The following is a 16,101-nucleotide window of genomic DNA, read 5'->3' on the forward strand; positions in this document are numbered from 1 at the left end:
TAATTATATATAATTGTATAACATTATATAAAATTATATATAATTATATAAAAAATTAATGTATTTTATATACAATTATATATAATTATATACAAAATATGTCCATACATAACATTTTTTCCCTGACACTTGAGTCAAATAAAATGGAGTTTATAAAGCACCAGTCTGTCGCCGTTGTGTTTATAAAAAAGATTTCTATATGACACGTTCTATCTTTCTTTTATAAAAGCTTCTGTTTTAAAATATCACGTTTTAATAGGAGTTTCTGTCTTCTTTTCAGTATTAGGGAAAGGGTGCGAGCTGTCTACATTAGAAAGAAAACAGATTGCGTTTGCCAAAAAAAGAATTTATGAATAATAGCGCGAAACATAAATTGTGATTCTTCCGAAATTGATTTAAATTAATTGAGAGTGAATTATAAAATTTGTGTGTTGATGATTAAAATTATTACTTTAATTTTCAATATGCCTATTGATTATAAATTAACCTTCTTTCGGCTAATGCAGAATCTCGCGAGACCTATGAGTTAGAATTGCTTTTTTCAACAGTAAAGAATTAATAAATGAATATTTGATTTTATGATAAATATATATTTTTACTTCACCTTCTACATATTTAAAATAATTTACAACGAATTATAATAAAAAAACTGTACTTCAAACGTTTTAAAATAATGAAAAATAATGAAAAATCATTTTTGGATCACATTTGACTCTATATTTACCATGCGTGCGAATATCCGTTCGCTGCGTCCGAGTCAAGAGTTATCTATTTTATATATTCTTCCAAATATTCTTACTCAAAATAATTTACACATTACATAATAAAATATTTAATTTTGATTACTACATTTCTACCACTTTTTGTCTTTGCAGAATGTTTAAAAAATTTATAGCTTTAATTTTAATAATAGATTTTTTAAAAAACTTGAAATTTCGTATGAAAACATTATTGTAATTGTACAAATTTTATTGAAAATTATATATATTAACATTTTATAAGTAAATTAATGTTAAATAAAAAACGTTTATCTTAATTGCAATTATATAATTATTTTAATATTTGTTAAAATATAATTTGATATTTTATAAAAAAGAAACGTAATTTATATTTATTGAATAATATTAAAAAAATTTTAAATAATGCATTATTTGTTAATATTTATCTTTTATTTATTTTACTTACCACCACCCTGCAAGTTTGATTAATAAGGCTTTCTAATTTCTTAATTTGAAATGGCCAAGAAAAAATCGTACGGTAAAATACCATTCTATAATTTATGGGAGAAATTAGCGAGCATATAACAGTTGGGATTCATAACCCTTAAATCACGGAAGAATCTTTTGTTAAAAGAAATTCTACGTTATAGTAGGAAGCGAGGGTGTGGAACAGGAGGTGGGGATTTGCTTGTTAAATTGTATTTCTACTATTGGACAGATGGATCCGGAAGAGAGGGTAACTGCTCTAGGACAGGATCTAACGTTGGGACTTATAAGTAGTGTTGTTTCAGTTCGATTCGGTACCGTACGACCGAGATATTCCGAGACTTCTCATGTATTTTGATATATGCTGAGATTGTTGCTTCCAGGAAGCAAACTCGATTCGGATTGTCTAAGCTTTCAGTTTGGATTGTCAAATTTCTATTCGCGATTATTTGATGTTCGTATTAATGCGAATCTACGTCGCGAAGTCGACCAGTATTTATCCAATCGTCTTTATGCACCCTTAAGAAATTATAATTTCAGATCTATTGAGATATTATCTCGTCTTGTTATGAACATTATATTAATAAAAAAAAACGTAACATTCAAGTAAAGAAAAATCTATAAAGTGAGTCGAGGTAGCTTGTTTCTTCAAAATATGTTGATAACATTACATAGTATACGTTGATGACATAGTAGATATTATAGCTTTAATAGCATTATAAAAAATAGAAATATTTATTAAAAGTGTTTAGTGAAATATATTAGTATATATTATTAGGTGTACAACTTTGCTTCCGCCGTTTTCCTATAGATGGCTTTAACGGTAAGTGGTGGTCGAAATAAATAGATCATAGACATCATACAATAAACTTGAGCATCTGTCAACATAACCCCATAGAAACATTAGTCGATTTGTGTCTGCATCATAAAGTTATTCTCGATTGAAAATGTCAGTTTACGAGCCAAATTCTCGTCATTTGCGGGAGGTTTTAATTTTTTGCTTCAATATGAAGAAATCTGCGGCTGAGGCTCATCGAATGCTCTCAAATACTTATGGTGAGGCCGCTATTAGTGAAAGAACATGTCGTGAGTGATTTCAACGCTTCAAGAACGGTGATTTTGACATCCAAGGTCATGCTCTGTATTTGGTGGAACCAGCTCGGCGTAATGTATTATGATCTGTTAAAACCGACTGAAACAATCGCAGGCGATCGGTATCGAACGCAATTGATGCGTTTGAGCCGAGCATTGAAAGATAAACGGGCGCAATACAACGAGAGACAAGATAAAGTGATTTTGCAGCATGACAATGCTCGACCCCATGTTGCGAAAGTGGTCAAGACATACTTGGAAACGTTGAAATGGGAAGTCCTACCCCACCCGCCGTATTCTCCAGACGTTGCTCCCTCTCACTTGTTTCGATCAATGGCATACGGCCTGGCTGACCAGCACTTCCGGTCTTATGAAGAATTATTTATCATAGCTTTAATGGCATTATAAAAAGTAGAAATATTTATTAAAAGTGTTTAGTGAAATATATCAGTATCAAATCTTTATTTGGAGGCGAGTTGAGGAATAAATGGCATTTCAAAGCATCTTGAGGATGATGAATTTGACATGTATAGTAACACAAGGTACAACAGCAATATTATTCTATTTTATTAAATTCTTTATAGAGAGAAATTTAAATTCTTTACAGATAAAATTCTTTGTAGATTAAATTTTTTATAGAATAAATTATATATAGATTAATTTATTTTTATAGAGAATACAAGTATAGAGTTAAAGTTGCTTCACAATTAATCAGAGATTAGTTTCTGTTTAATTAGCATTTGAGAGAAAACTTGGTTGCGATATAATACTCTTTTTTCTCTTATTTTTTACTTTTTAATTATTTGCTTTATTTTTTTTACTTACACAAGAATAAATAATGGTGTGGTAAATTTCTTTGTAGCGCGGTAGATATTTTTCAAAAAATATATAAAAAATTCTTATTATTCAGAAAAAATATGTCATTATAATATATATTGATCTTACTTATACTACATTGATATTCAAAAAATACAACGTATTGTTTGTATCTTCTTTATCTTCTTCTCAATATACCATGTTATTATAAAATATGATTTATTTTTTAAAATTTTTTAGCAACTTATGAAGCTGTTATCTCTCTTATTTTTATATAAATAAGATTATTTGATTGCACTGAGATACATATTATTTATTATCATTAATTTAACCATTTTTCAGTCACATTACATTTTAATATTTGACTTATCAGCGATTTTTGTTCACCACGCTGTCACGTTATCTCTATTCTAATCTGTATTGTTTGTCGATTGAAATTTCGAGTGTTATATTCATCGTTGCTTTGCCGTTTTCTGTTTATTATTATGATCTTGACGTACGTCTCGCTCGGAATTGCGAAATACCAACGTCGTTTTGACCTTTAGAGAATAATGTTATTTGTTTGTATTTCGAAGCAGGAATTTCAAAGCAGGAAACCATTATTGTTAAATGTTAAATCGAGAAAAATATTCAATTGCGTATTGGCCAGTTATTGATCTTAAATTCGAAGCAATTGCACTTGCTCTCCAAGAAAAAGTGCTCTCAGAGAAGAGAGTATTCCTTCATTTTATTTTATACAATCAGAAAAACGCATTTCTTAACAAATAATATTTATCAAATAAATAAGATATTTTTTATTACAGAATTAAAATATAAACTTTTTTATACGATCTGACTACGATCTCTCATTATTGTAAGAATTGTGAAAATTGTTATTATATAACTTACATTTACATTTGAGCAATAATTATAATAAACATTAATTAAAAAACAATATTCTGCAAAAATCATTATAAAAAAATGAATCTCATTCTTATTTTGCATGTGCTCACATTCCTTACTATGGCTAATATTCCATTATAGGATTTGAATTCTAATGAAAAAATCTTCAAAAAAATATAATTATGCTTATTATTTTCTCATTAAAAGATAAAAGTTACTTTTATATTCAATTGTATTGCCGTTATCCATATGAAATCGCTCAGTTTTTGCACACTTTCCTTAAGAAAAAGTGTATAGCGATTCTAATTTTTATCGCGTAGAAAGGGGAACAATTTTAAAGAGACGTCAAGTTTAATTTATGATTGCAGTCACAAGTATAAGTGTACCGGATCTAGTTTAAATGATAAATCAGTAGGGCGTCGTTTTTAAAAATAGAATCCTACTCTAGATTTTCTGCTTCAGTTAAATAATGTAAATAAATAAACCCTAAAGTAAAGTGTGGATCGCTTCTCGTCGGAAGGGATACACATAAATCGTTTTCTTTTTGTTTGGTTTAAGAATACGAAATTTTCGTAAAATAGAAAGCGAAAATAATTTGTAAAAAATTGATATCAATGAAAACATGAAATAGGGAAGCACTACTCCAAAGTTCGCTGCTATTTCTCTATAACTGTTTAAAGTATTAGGTGTAGTAAAAAGAAATCCATTATTTTTGCAAAATTGAATGGAAAAATAATGGATTTCTTCACTATACCTAATATTAACAACAATTTATGTACAATTTAAACTACAATTTACATTTATATTTATATTTTCACATTTGGAGAAAGATAAATAAATCGAATAAAATTAATAGAATGTGTAAATTTTGAACAAATCAAGCAAAAATAAAATTATTATTATTATTTTTTTAAATTTGAAAACATTTAATTAAATATTTTCCATAATTTTGTTTTAAATATTAATATTATATTAATATTTTATTATTATTTTTATATCTTCTTATTTAAAATTTTTTTTTAGATTTAATTATTACGAATTTTAGATTCAATTATTTATAAGTTAAAAATTATGTACTATTGATTACATATTGTTCTGTATATAAAGTAATAAAATAGTAATTTTTTATGAATAAATATTTTTTAATAAAATCTTATTTGATTCTGATTATTTGAGGTTTTAAAATTAAATTGTTTTCATTCGTTATACACTGCAACATTATCTAAAAAAGGTCTTAGAAATGCGTAAGTGAATGATGAAAATATACAAAAAACTGTTGGAAATAATATCTGAAGAGTAAGATTTTTACCATAGAGTTATGTTAGGTAGGTGTTATTTTTTTAACTTTCTTTAGAATGCGATGATAGCTAAAATAAATGTTCTATTAATATTAGGGCGTATAATGAATGGTCGGACAATTCACACGGCCATTCAAGTATATCTGACCATATTGAAAAATAATATTTATTATTCACTTTAACTGTTATAAATGAACATAATAGATAAAAAAAACCTCCTTAAAAAATATCATAAATTAAAAATATCATAAATTAAAAAATATCATAAATTATATTATTTGTTGACAACTTACGTTTAAACATCCAATCATTGGAACATTTACCTTTTTTATTTCTTTCGATCCAGTTCGCTACAATTAATTAGACCAAAATATTCGTGTTTTTAAATTTGCAATATTTTGCCAAAATTTATGCTGATGAGAAATTTTACATTGTTATTATCTAATGAGAAATAACATGCTTCCAACATGCACAAATTAAAATATTATTCATAATTGCGCTTGCAATTAGTGATTTATCGTTTCTATGAAATCAATTTAAATTCTAAAAATCTTATTGTAAATGTGTATATGCCGTTACGTTGTTATAATAATAACCATTATTATTATTACAATCTATCCTATAATCTTGTAGTCCTATAGTTCCTATATTATGACATAAATCAGAATGGGTATAAAAAATCATTTTTATGTCATTATGATTCATTATACATACTCTGAACAATCTTAAAAATTCGAAAATCGTATTTTTTATTTAGTGATTATGCATACATAGTTTATCTAATATAAGTGTTAATGGTATAATTTTTATTGACAAATATTAGAAAACGAAAAAATCTAAAGACTAAAGTAAAGAGACTAAAGTAGAAACAATAGATTTGACAGATTTGTTTCAAATGGAGATTTTTATCTTAATAATATTAATTCATTATTAATGGAAAGTTCCGAAAAGCCAGGAAGTTATTAACAACAATGGCGAGTGAATTAACTAATAAAAAAGCATCGTAATACTAATTTAATATTAATTTAATAAAGTATTTTTTTCATCTTTTATTATCATAAGTTTCAGAGAGAGAGTTATGCCGATCATGTTTTTATTACATATACTATGTTATTATTACTAAATTATTTATTTGCAGCGTTGATCAATAAATAATCAATATATAAAGCTTAAATTTTACTTTACGTCTTGAGAAAAAGACTGACAAAATATTCGAATAATCTTACATTTAAAAAAAGAGATTTAAAATATTTTTATTTCGAACATTGATTTATTGATTTTATTAATCATTTTGTTAAACAATGAATATAAAAAATTAAAATTTTAATCAATGTTTTCCATTGCAATCTCTCATGTTTAGATATATTTCATTCGTTATAATCTCCAATGCATGTAATCCTAATCCTTTTTCTAATCTTGTTTTTGTTCTTTTTTCTCGTTTCAAAGATCATCAAAATGAAAAGATGCGAAAAAAATGTAGTATCCCTGAGACAGACGCCGGAGAAACAACAAGAATAAGAACAAGAGCGATTGCAAAAACAACAACAGACCATTGCCGAGGAGCAGCTACATCCCTTCCTTCAGCCCACCACGCCCGTTTGGGGTGATAGAATGGTGAGTAATCGTGCAACCCCTCTCCGATTGAGCTTCATCTCCCTACTTCTTTCTTCCTTTCCGCAATACGCGTCGTGTACTTTATTCATTCTCTCTGGACCCCGTCCCCTTTTATATACAACAAAATGTCGGCGATGGAAGTCGTATATCGATGTTAAATCAATCGAGTCTTCGAAGTTCAAACGTGAAATATTTTTTTTTGCTTGCACATTACGTTTCTTATTTTTTATTTCGCCGAATATATGTCGTTAATGAAATAGAGGAAGTAAATTTTAAATGTTGATTTGCAAATTATTCAGAATATAAGATCAAATTTTCACTGTCACTTAATGTTTTAGAAGATTTTTTTAAAATATGAAGTTTTTTATCTGGTAGAACATAGGTAATCTAATCATTTAACTCTAAATTTTTAATATGTTTATTTTTTGTAAAAAAGACTTTCTAAGAATTATTTTCATTTTTTCTATAGGGTGAACAACCGGCAAAAGAAACTAATAACAATTTCAATTATTCGTTCACCTATTCGAATCCAAGCATGTCCGATATAAGAACGTGATCCATCGTCTTCGAGGAATAATAGCTTATCATCTATATCCAGTTTAACCGAGAGTATACTATGAACAATATTCATTCATTCAATGATGCACAGTTACCTAGAAGGTGTAGATTATGTTCCTACGTTGCGAATTCCAGGTATAGTATTTGATATTAATTTTTTTATAGTTTGTTTCTATAGTTGTGCTATATAGAGTTATATGTAGCGTATTAGAAGATTAGTCGGTTGAAAAAAGAGAAAATTTCAAAAAATAAATGAATAATATTGGAAAAATAAATGGAAGATGTATACAAAATGTACATCTTTCATGTTATTTGTACAAATATAAATTAGATTATTCAATATTCCGTGGGTATGGCAATACTTTCCCATATCCATATGCATTTTTAAAAATTTATTTTATGAAATTGAAAAATATCTATTGTTCTGTTTAAAATTAAATGTAATGACCTCTCTAATTGCATTACTACAATTACATATGATTGCATTCGCTAACCTCAATAAAATAGACTATTATTATTTAAATTTAATATTTTCAGAGTGCAGTATATTGAGCATGTAATTATACATTCCATGTTCACAAAAAATTTATATGTGGAAAATGACAATTTAAACGGATACATTGATGATGAAGAATTCGAAGATTCTAATAATGAATTAGTCAAAGGAACGAAGAGAAATAAAATTTCCAAGCCGAAACCATGCAGCAAATGTGACTTTATGGCGAAGACAAAATTGGCACTTTGGTTGCATTTACGTCAGCACTTCATACAGGAAGAATGTTCCAGTTTCGTCTGCAACTTGTGTCCATTCGCCATCACGCTCAAGCATCGCATGACATTCCATTGGTTTAGTGCTCATGATGATTTTAAAGCATACATGTGCTCAGAATGTTCGTATGCATGCGTGAATAAATCGATGTTAACTAGTCACATGAAAACGCACTCGGAAGTGTACCAGTATAATTGCGGCAACTGCTTCTACAAGACTAAATTCTGCAATGCAATGAAAAAATACCTAAAATATAGTAAGCATCAACCAGGGCTTGGTATTGAATCAGACGGTACGCCGAATCCATCCAAATTTTTTCTCACTTATTGTTATTGTGGGATATTCTAGCTTTACCGCTTTACGCTTACGTTTTGAAAAGTAACCGGTGATCAAATCCGTATTTGAATCCGACAAGACTATGATCGTAGTTGATGAAATCGGAATTAATAAAGCCGAAGCAGACGGAGTTGAAATCGATTAGATCGGGTGAGTCATTCTTAAATTTGTCGATATATCTTCGATGACTTCTATCAATTCTTTCTTTTCTTCTACAAACGTCTTTCGTCTGGATCCACGTTTACCGTAAATGTCGATAGTAGCAAATGGATTCGGCGTACCGTCTGGATTCAATACCAAGCCTGTTGATGCTTACTATCTTTTAGATGTTTTTTCATTGCATTGCCTTACGCAACATGTGTAATTGTACGTAATAAAAAAAAGTGTAGTCATAAAACTATTAAACTAGTGTGTTATTAGACAGAATTGTGAAAATATACTTGAATATTTTTTTTTGAATAATTTTCTGTTCTGTTTTTGATTCGCTTTCTGAATCCAATTCCTTGTTCATTAAAAATGGGAAAAATATTCAATTTTAAAATGGCATTATTTCTGATATTATTAATTCTTCGGTATATACGTATTAGGTGTACAACTTTGCTTCCGCCGTTTTTTTCCGAAATTCGAGGCTTTATTGGAAAACTGGTTATACATTTATGATTCAAAGTATTGTATCCATCGCTGGCCACTACTTTCTCTCATCTTTCGGGTAGCATACGAATCCCGCGTCGAAAAAACTGGTCATCTTTTGAGGCTATCCACGAATCGATCCAATTTTTTACTTCTTCATAAGACCGGAAGTGCTGGTCAGCCAGGCCGTGTGCCATTGATCGAAACAAGTGAGAGGGAGCAACGTCTGGAGAATACGGCGGGTAGGGTAGGACTTCCCATTTCAACGTTTCAAGTATGTCTTGACCACTTTCGCAACATGGGGTCGAGCATTGTCATGCTGCAAAATCACTTTATCGTGTTTCTCGTTGTATTGCGGCCGTTTGTTTTTCAATGCTCGGCTCAAACGCATCAATTGCGTTCGATACCGATCGCCTGTGATTGTTTCAGTCGGTTTAACAGTTCATAATACACTACGCCGAGCTGGTTCCATCAAATACAGAGCATGACCTTGTCAAAATCACCGTTCTTGAAGCTTTGAAACCACTCACGACACGTTCTTTCACTAATAGCGGCCTCACATAAGTATTTGAGAACATTCGATGAGCCTCAGCCGCAGATTTCTTCATATTGAAGTAAAAAATTATAACCTCCCGCAAATGACGAGAATTTGACTCGTAAACTGACATTTTCAATCGAGAATAACTTTATGATGCAGATACAAATCGACTAATATTTCTATGGGGTTATGTTGACAGATGCCCAAGTTTGTTGTATGACGTTTATGATCTACTTATTTCGACCACCACTTACCGTTAAAGCCATCTATAGAAAAACGGCGGAAACAAAGTTGTACACCTAATATATAATTATTTAAAAAATTAATGTATTTTATATACAATTATATATAATTATATATAAAATATGTCCACATACATAACATTTTTCCCTAGCACGTGAGTATCAAATAAAATAGAGTTTATAAAGCATTAGTCTGTCGCCGTTGTTTATAAAAAAGATTTTTATATGACACGTTCTTTTTTTAATTTTTATAAAAAAAAAGTGGACAGAGTGATTAGAGTTATGCTATTTACCTTTTAGTTTCAAATAAAAAGATGGGATGAATAAAATGCAGCCAACATTTTTCTCTGATCCAAACTGCCATAAGAAGCGACCAGTTCGAATATGTAAATTCATTTTAAAATACGTTATAAGTTTATCAGATGATACATTGAGCAACAACATAACTAAGGGAAATAGTTTAATGGAATTGGTAGCTGTCGTCATCTTTTTTTCTTGGCTTCTTAATTACAAAAAGGATAAAAATTTAGTGTCTAGTCCTTGTTGAATAATTTTCTTTTCCATAAAATATGATTCAAAATGATATAATAGATATTTTGAAAAAAAGAATTTCAATTTAACATCAAAATTTATGAGAATTTACATATATTGTGGCTTACTGGAAGATAGTAATTTGCACTTAAATGAGAACAAAAAGATATAAATGAAGGTATAAATAATGAAAGAAAAATTAATTAACTAAGATATTTTTTTCGATATGCGTTTTACATTTCATGTATACCATCATTTGTCAATTTTTACTTTTTTATTTACTTTATTTATACAACGCCCGCATATTGCATTTGTGTATTGTAGTACTCTCATTTTAGAAAAAGCTTCCGTTTTAAAATATCACGTTTTAATAGGAGTTTTTGTCTTCTTTCGGTATTAGGGAAAGGATGCGAGCTGTCTATATTAGAAAGAAAACAGATTGCGTTTGACAAAAAAAGAATCTTTGAATAATAGCGCGAAACATAAACTGTGATTCTTCCGAAATTGATTTAAATTAATTGAGAGTGAATTATAAAATTTGTGTGTTGATGATTAAAATTATTACTTTAATTTTCAATATGCCTGTTGATTATAAATTAACCTTCCTTTGGCGAACGCAGAATCTCGCGAGACTCATGAGTTAGAATTGCTTTTTTCAACAATAAAGAATTAATAAATGAATATTTGGTTTTATGATGAATATATATTTTTACTTCACCTTCTACATATTTAAAATAATTTACAACGAATTATAATAAAAAAACTGTACTTCAAACGTTTTAAAATAATGAAAAATAATGAAAAATCATTTTTGGATCACATTTGACTCTATATTTACCATGCGTGCGAATATCCATTCGCTGCGTCCGAGTCAAGAGTTATCTATTTTATATACTCTTCCAAATATTCTTACTCAAAATAATTTACACATTACATAATAAAATATTTAATTTTGATTACTACATTTCTACCACTTTTTGTCTTTGCAGAATGTTTAAAAAATTTATAGCTTTAATTTTAATAATAGATTTTTTAAAAAACTTGAAATTTCGTATGAAAACATTATTGTAATTGTACAAATTTTATTGAAAATTATATATATTAACATTTTATAAGTAAATTAATGTTAAATAAAAAACGTTTATCTTAATTGCAATTATATAATTATTTTAATATTTGTTAAAATATAATTTGATATTTTATAAAAAAGAAACGTAATTTATATTTATTGAATAATATTAAAAAAATTTTAAATAATGCATTATTTGTTAATATTTATCTTTTATTTATTTTACTTGCCACCACCCTGCAAGTTTGATTAATAAGGCTTTCTAATTTCTTAATTTGAAATGGCCAAGAAAAAATCGAACGGTAAAATACCATTCTATAATTTATGGGAGAAATTAGCGAGTATATAACAGTAGGGATTAACGGATTCATAACCCTTTAATCACGGAAGAATCTTTTGTTAAAAGAAATTCTACGTTATAGTAGGAAGCGAGGGTGTGGAACAGGAGGTGGGGATTTGCTTGTTAAATTGTACGGTATTTCTACTATTGGACAGATGGATCCGGAAGAGAGGGTAACTGTTCTAGGGCAGGACTTAACGTTGGGACTTATAAGTAGTGTTGTTTCAGTTCGATTCGGTACCGTATGATCGAGATATTCCGAGTCTTCTCATGTATTTTGATATATGCTGAGATTTTTGCTTCCGGAAAGCGATTCGGATTGTCTAAACTATCAGTTTGGATTGTCAAATTTCTACTCGCGATTATTTGATGTACGTATTAATGCGAATCTACGTCGCGAAGTCGACAGGTATTTATCCATTCGACTTTTTGCACCCTTAAGAAATTATAATTTCAGATCTATTGAGATATTATCTCGTCTTGTTATGAACATTATATAATAAAAAAAAACGTAACATTCAAGTAAAGAAAAATCTATGAAGTGAGTCGAGCTAGCTTGTTTCTTCAAAATATGTTGATAATATTACGTAGTATACGTTGATGACATAGTAGTTTATCATAGCTTTAATAGCATTACAAAAAATAGAAATATTTATTAAAAGTATTTAGTGAAATATATTAGTATCAAATCTTTATTTGGAGGCGAGTTGAGGAATAAATGGCATTTCAAAGCATCTTGAGGACGATGAATTTGACATATATAGTAACACAAGGTACAACAGCAATATTATTCTATTTTGATTAAATTCTTTATAGAGAGAAATTTAAATTCTTTACAGATAAAATTCTTTGTAGATTAAATTTTTTATAGATTAAATTATATATAGATTAATTGTTTTTTATAGAGAATACAAGTATAGAGTTAAAGTTTCTTCACAATTAATCAGAGATTAGTTTCTGTTTAATTAGCATTTGAGAGAAAACTTGGTTGCGATATAATACTCTTTTTTCTTTTACTTTTTACTTTTTAATTATTTGTTTTATTTTTTTTACTTACACAAGAATAAATAATGGTGTGGTAAATTTCTTTATAGCGCGGTAGATATTTTTCATGCAAAAAATATATAAAAAATTCTTATTATTCAGATAAAATATGTCATTATAATATATTGATCTTACTTATATCTATTGATATTTAAAAGATACAACGTATTGTTTGTACCTTTTTATCTTCTTCTCAATATACTATGTTATAAAAAATAAATATGATTTATTTTTTAAAACTTTTAGCAACTTATGAAGCTGTTATCTTTTTTATTTTTATATAAATAAGATTGTTTGATTGCACTGAGATAAATTTTATTTATTATCATTAACTTAATCATATTTCAGTCACATTACATTTTAATATTAAAAGAAATCCATTATTTTTCCATTCAATTTCATGCAAAAATAATGGATTTCTTGTTACTATATCTAATATTTAACTTATCAGCGATTTTTCTTCACCACGCTGTCACGTTGTCTCTATTTTATTCTGTATTATTTGTCGATTGAAATTTCGAGTGTTATATTCATCGTTGCTTTGCCGTTTTCTATTTATTATTATGATCTTGACGTACGTCTCGCTCGGAATTTCGAAATACCGATGTCGTTTTGACCTTTAGAGAATAATGCTATTTGTTCAGATTTCAGAATTTCAAAGCAGGAAAACGTTATTGTTAAATGTTAAATCGAGAAAAATATTCAATTGCATATTGGCCTTAAGTTATTGGTCTTAAATTCGAAGCAATTGCACTTGCTCTCCAAGAAAAAGTGCTCTCAGAGAATAGAGTACTCCTTCTTTTTATTTTATACAATCAGAAAATCGCATTTCTTAACAAATAATATTTATCAAATAAATAAAATATTTTTTATTACAGAATTAAAATATGAACTTTTTTATACGATCTGACTACGATCTCTCATTATTGTAAGAATTGTGAAAATTGTTATTATATAACTTATATTTACATTTGAGCAATAATTATAAATAAACAAGCAAATTAATTAAAAAACAATACTCTGCAAAAATCATTATAAAAAAATGAATCTCATTCCTATTTTGCATGTGCTCACATTCCTTACTATGGCTCATATTCCTTTATTGGATTTGAATTCTAATGAAAAAAACATTCAGAAAAATATAATTATGCTTATTTTTTTCACATTAAAAGAAAAAAGTTACTTTTATATTCAATTGTGTTGCCATTATCCATATCAAATCGCTCAGTTTTTGCACACTTTCCTTAAGAAAAAGTATATAGCGATTCTAATTTTTATCGCGTAGAAAGGGGAACAATTTTAAAGAGACGTCAAGTTTAATTTATGATTGCAGTCACAAGTATAAGTACCGGACCTAGTTTAAATGATAAATCAGTAAGGCGTCGTTTTTAAAAGTAGAATCCTACTCTAGATTCTCTGCTCCAGTTAAATAATGTAAATAAATAAACCCTAAAGTAAAGTGTGAATCGCTTCTCGTCGGAAGGGATACACATAAATCGTTTTTTTTTGTTTGGTTTAAGAATACGAAATTTTCGTAAAATAGAAAGCGAAAATAATTTGTAAAAAATTGATATCAATGAAAATATGAAATAGAGAAGCACTACTCCAAAGTTCGCTGCTATTTCTCTATAACTATTTAAAGTATTAGGTGTAGTAAAAAGAAATCCATTATTTTTGCAAAATTGAATGGAAAAATAATGGATTTCTTTTCACTATACCTAATATTAACAACAATTTATGTACAATTTAAACTACAATTTACATTTATATTTATATTTTCACATTTGGAGAAAGATAAATAAATCGAATAAAATTAATACAATGTGTAAATTTTGAACAAATCAAGCAAAAATAAAATTATTATTATTATTTTTTTAAATTTGAAAACATTTAATTAAATATTTTCCATAATTTTGTTTTAAATATTAATATTATATTAATATTTTATTATTATTTTTATATCTTCTTATTTAAAATTTTTTTTTAGATTTAATTATTACGAATTTTAGATTTAATTATTTATAAGTTAAAAATTATGTACTATTGATTACATATTGTTCTGTATATAAAGTAATAAAATAGTAATTTTTTATGAATAAATATTTTTTAATAAAATCTTATTTGATTCTGATTATTTGAGGTTTTAAAATTAAATTGTTTTCATTCGTTATACACTGCAACATTATCTAAAAAAGGTCTTAGAAATGCGTAAGTGAATGATGAAAATATACAAAAAACTGTTGGAAATAATATCTGAAGAGTAAGATTTTTACCATAGAGTTATGTTAGGTAGGTGTTATTTTTTTAACTTTCTTTAGAATGCGATGATAGCTAAAATAAATGTTCTATTAATATTAGGGCGTATAATGAATGGTCGGACAATTCACACGGCCATTCAAGTATATCTGACCATATTGAAAAATAATATTTATTATTCACTTTAACTGTTATAAATGAACATAATAGATAAAAAAAACCTCCTTAAAAAATATCATAAATTAAAAATATCATAAATTAAAAAATATCATAAATTATATTATTTGTTGACAACTTACGTTTAAACATCCAATCATTGGAACATTTACCTTTTTTATTTCTTTCGATCCAGTTCGCTACAATTAATTAGACCAAAATATTCGTGTTTTTAAATTTGCAATATTTTGCCAAAATTTATGCTGATGAGAAATTTTACATTGTCATTATCTAATGAGAAATAACATGCTTCCAACATGCACAAATTAAAATATTATTCATAATTGCGCTTGCAATTAGTGATTTATCGTTTCTATGAAATCAATTTAAATTCTAAAAATCTTATTGTAAATGTGTATATGCCGTTACGTTGTTATAATAATAACCATTATTATTCTTACAGTCTATCCTATAATCCTGTAGTCCTATAGTTTCTATATTATGACATAAATCAGAATGTGTATAAAAAATCATTTTTATGTCATTATGATTCATTATACATACTCTGAACAATCTTAAAAATTCGAAAATCGTATTTTTTATTTAGTGATTATGCATACATAGTTTATCTAATATAAGTGTTAATGGTATAATTTTTATTGACAAATATTAGAAAACGAAAAAATCTAAAGACTAAAGTAAAGAGACTAAAGTAGAAACAATAG

At 27.4% G+C, this 16,101-nt stretch overlaps 1 pseudogene; it reads left to right on the forward strand.

Moving 5' to 3' along the window:
- The first annotated feature begins 6,748 nt into the window (after positions 1-6,748).
- On the forward strand, positions 6,749-8,582 carry LOC108690848 (annotated as a pseudogene).
- The last annotated feature ends 7,519 nt before the right edge of the window (positions 8,583-16,101 follow it).

Source organism: Atta colombica, unplaced genomic scaffold (assembly GCF_001594045.1).
Source record: "Atta colombica isolate Treedump-2 unplaced genomic scaffold, Acol1.0 scaffold38, whole genome shotgun sequence".
Classification (NCBI taxonomy): Eukaryota; Metazoa; Arthropoda; class Insecta; order Hymenoptera; family Formicidae; genus Atta; species Atta colombica.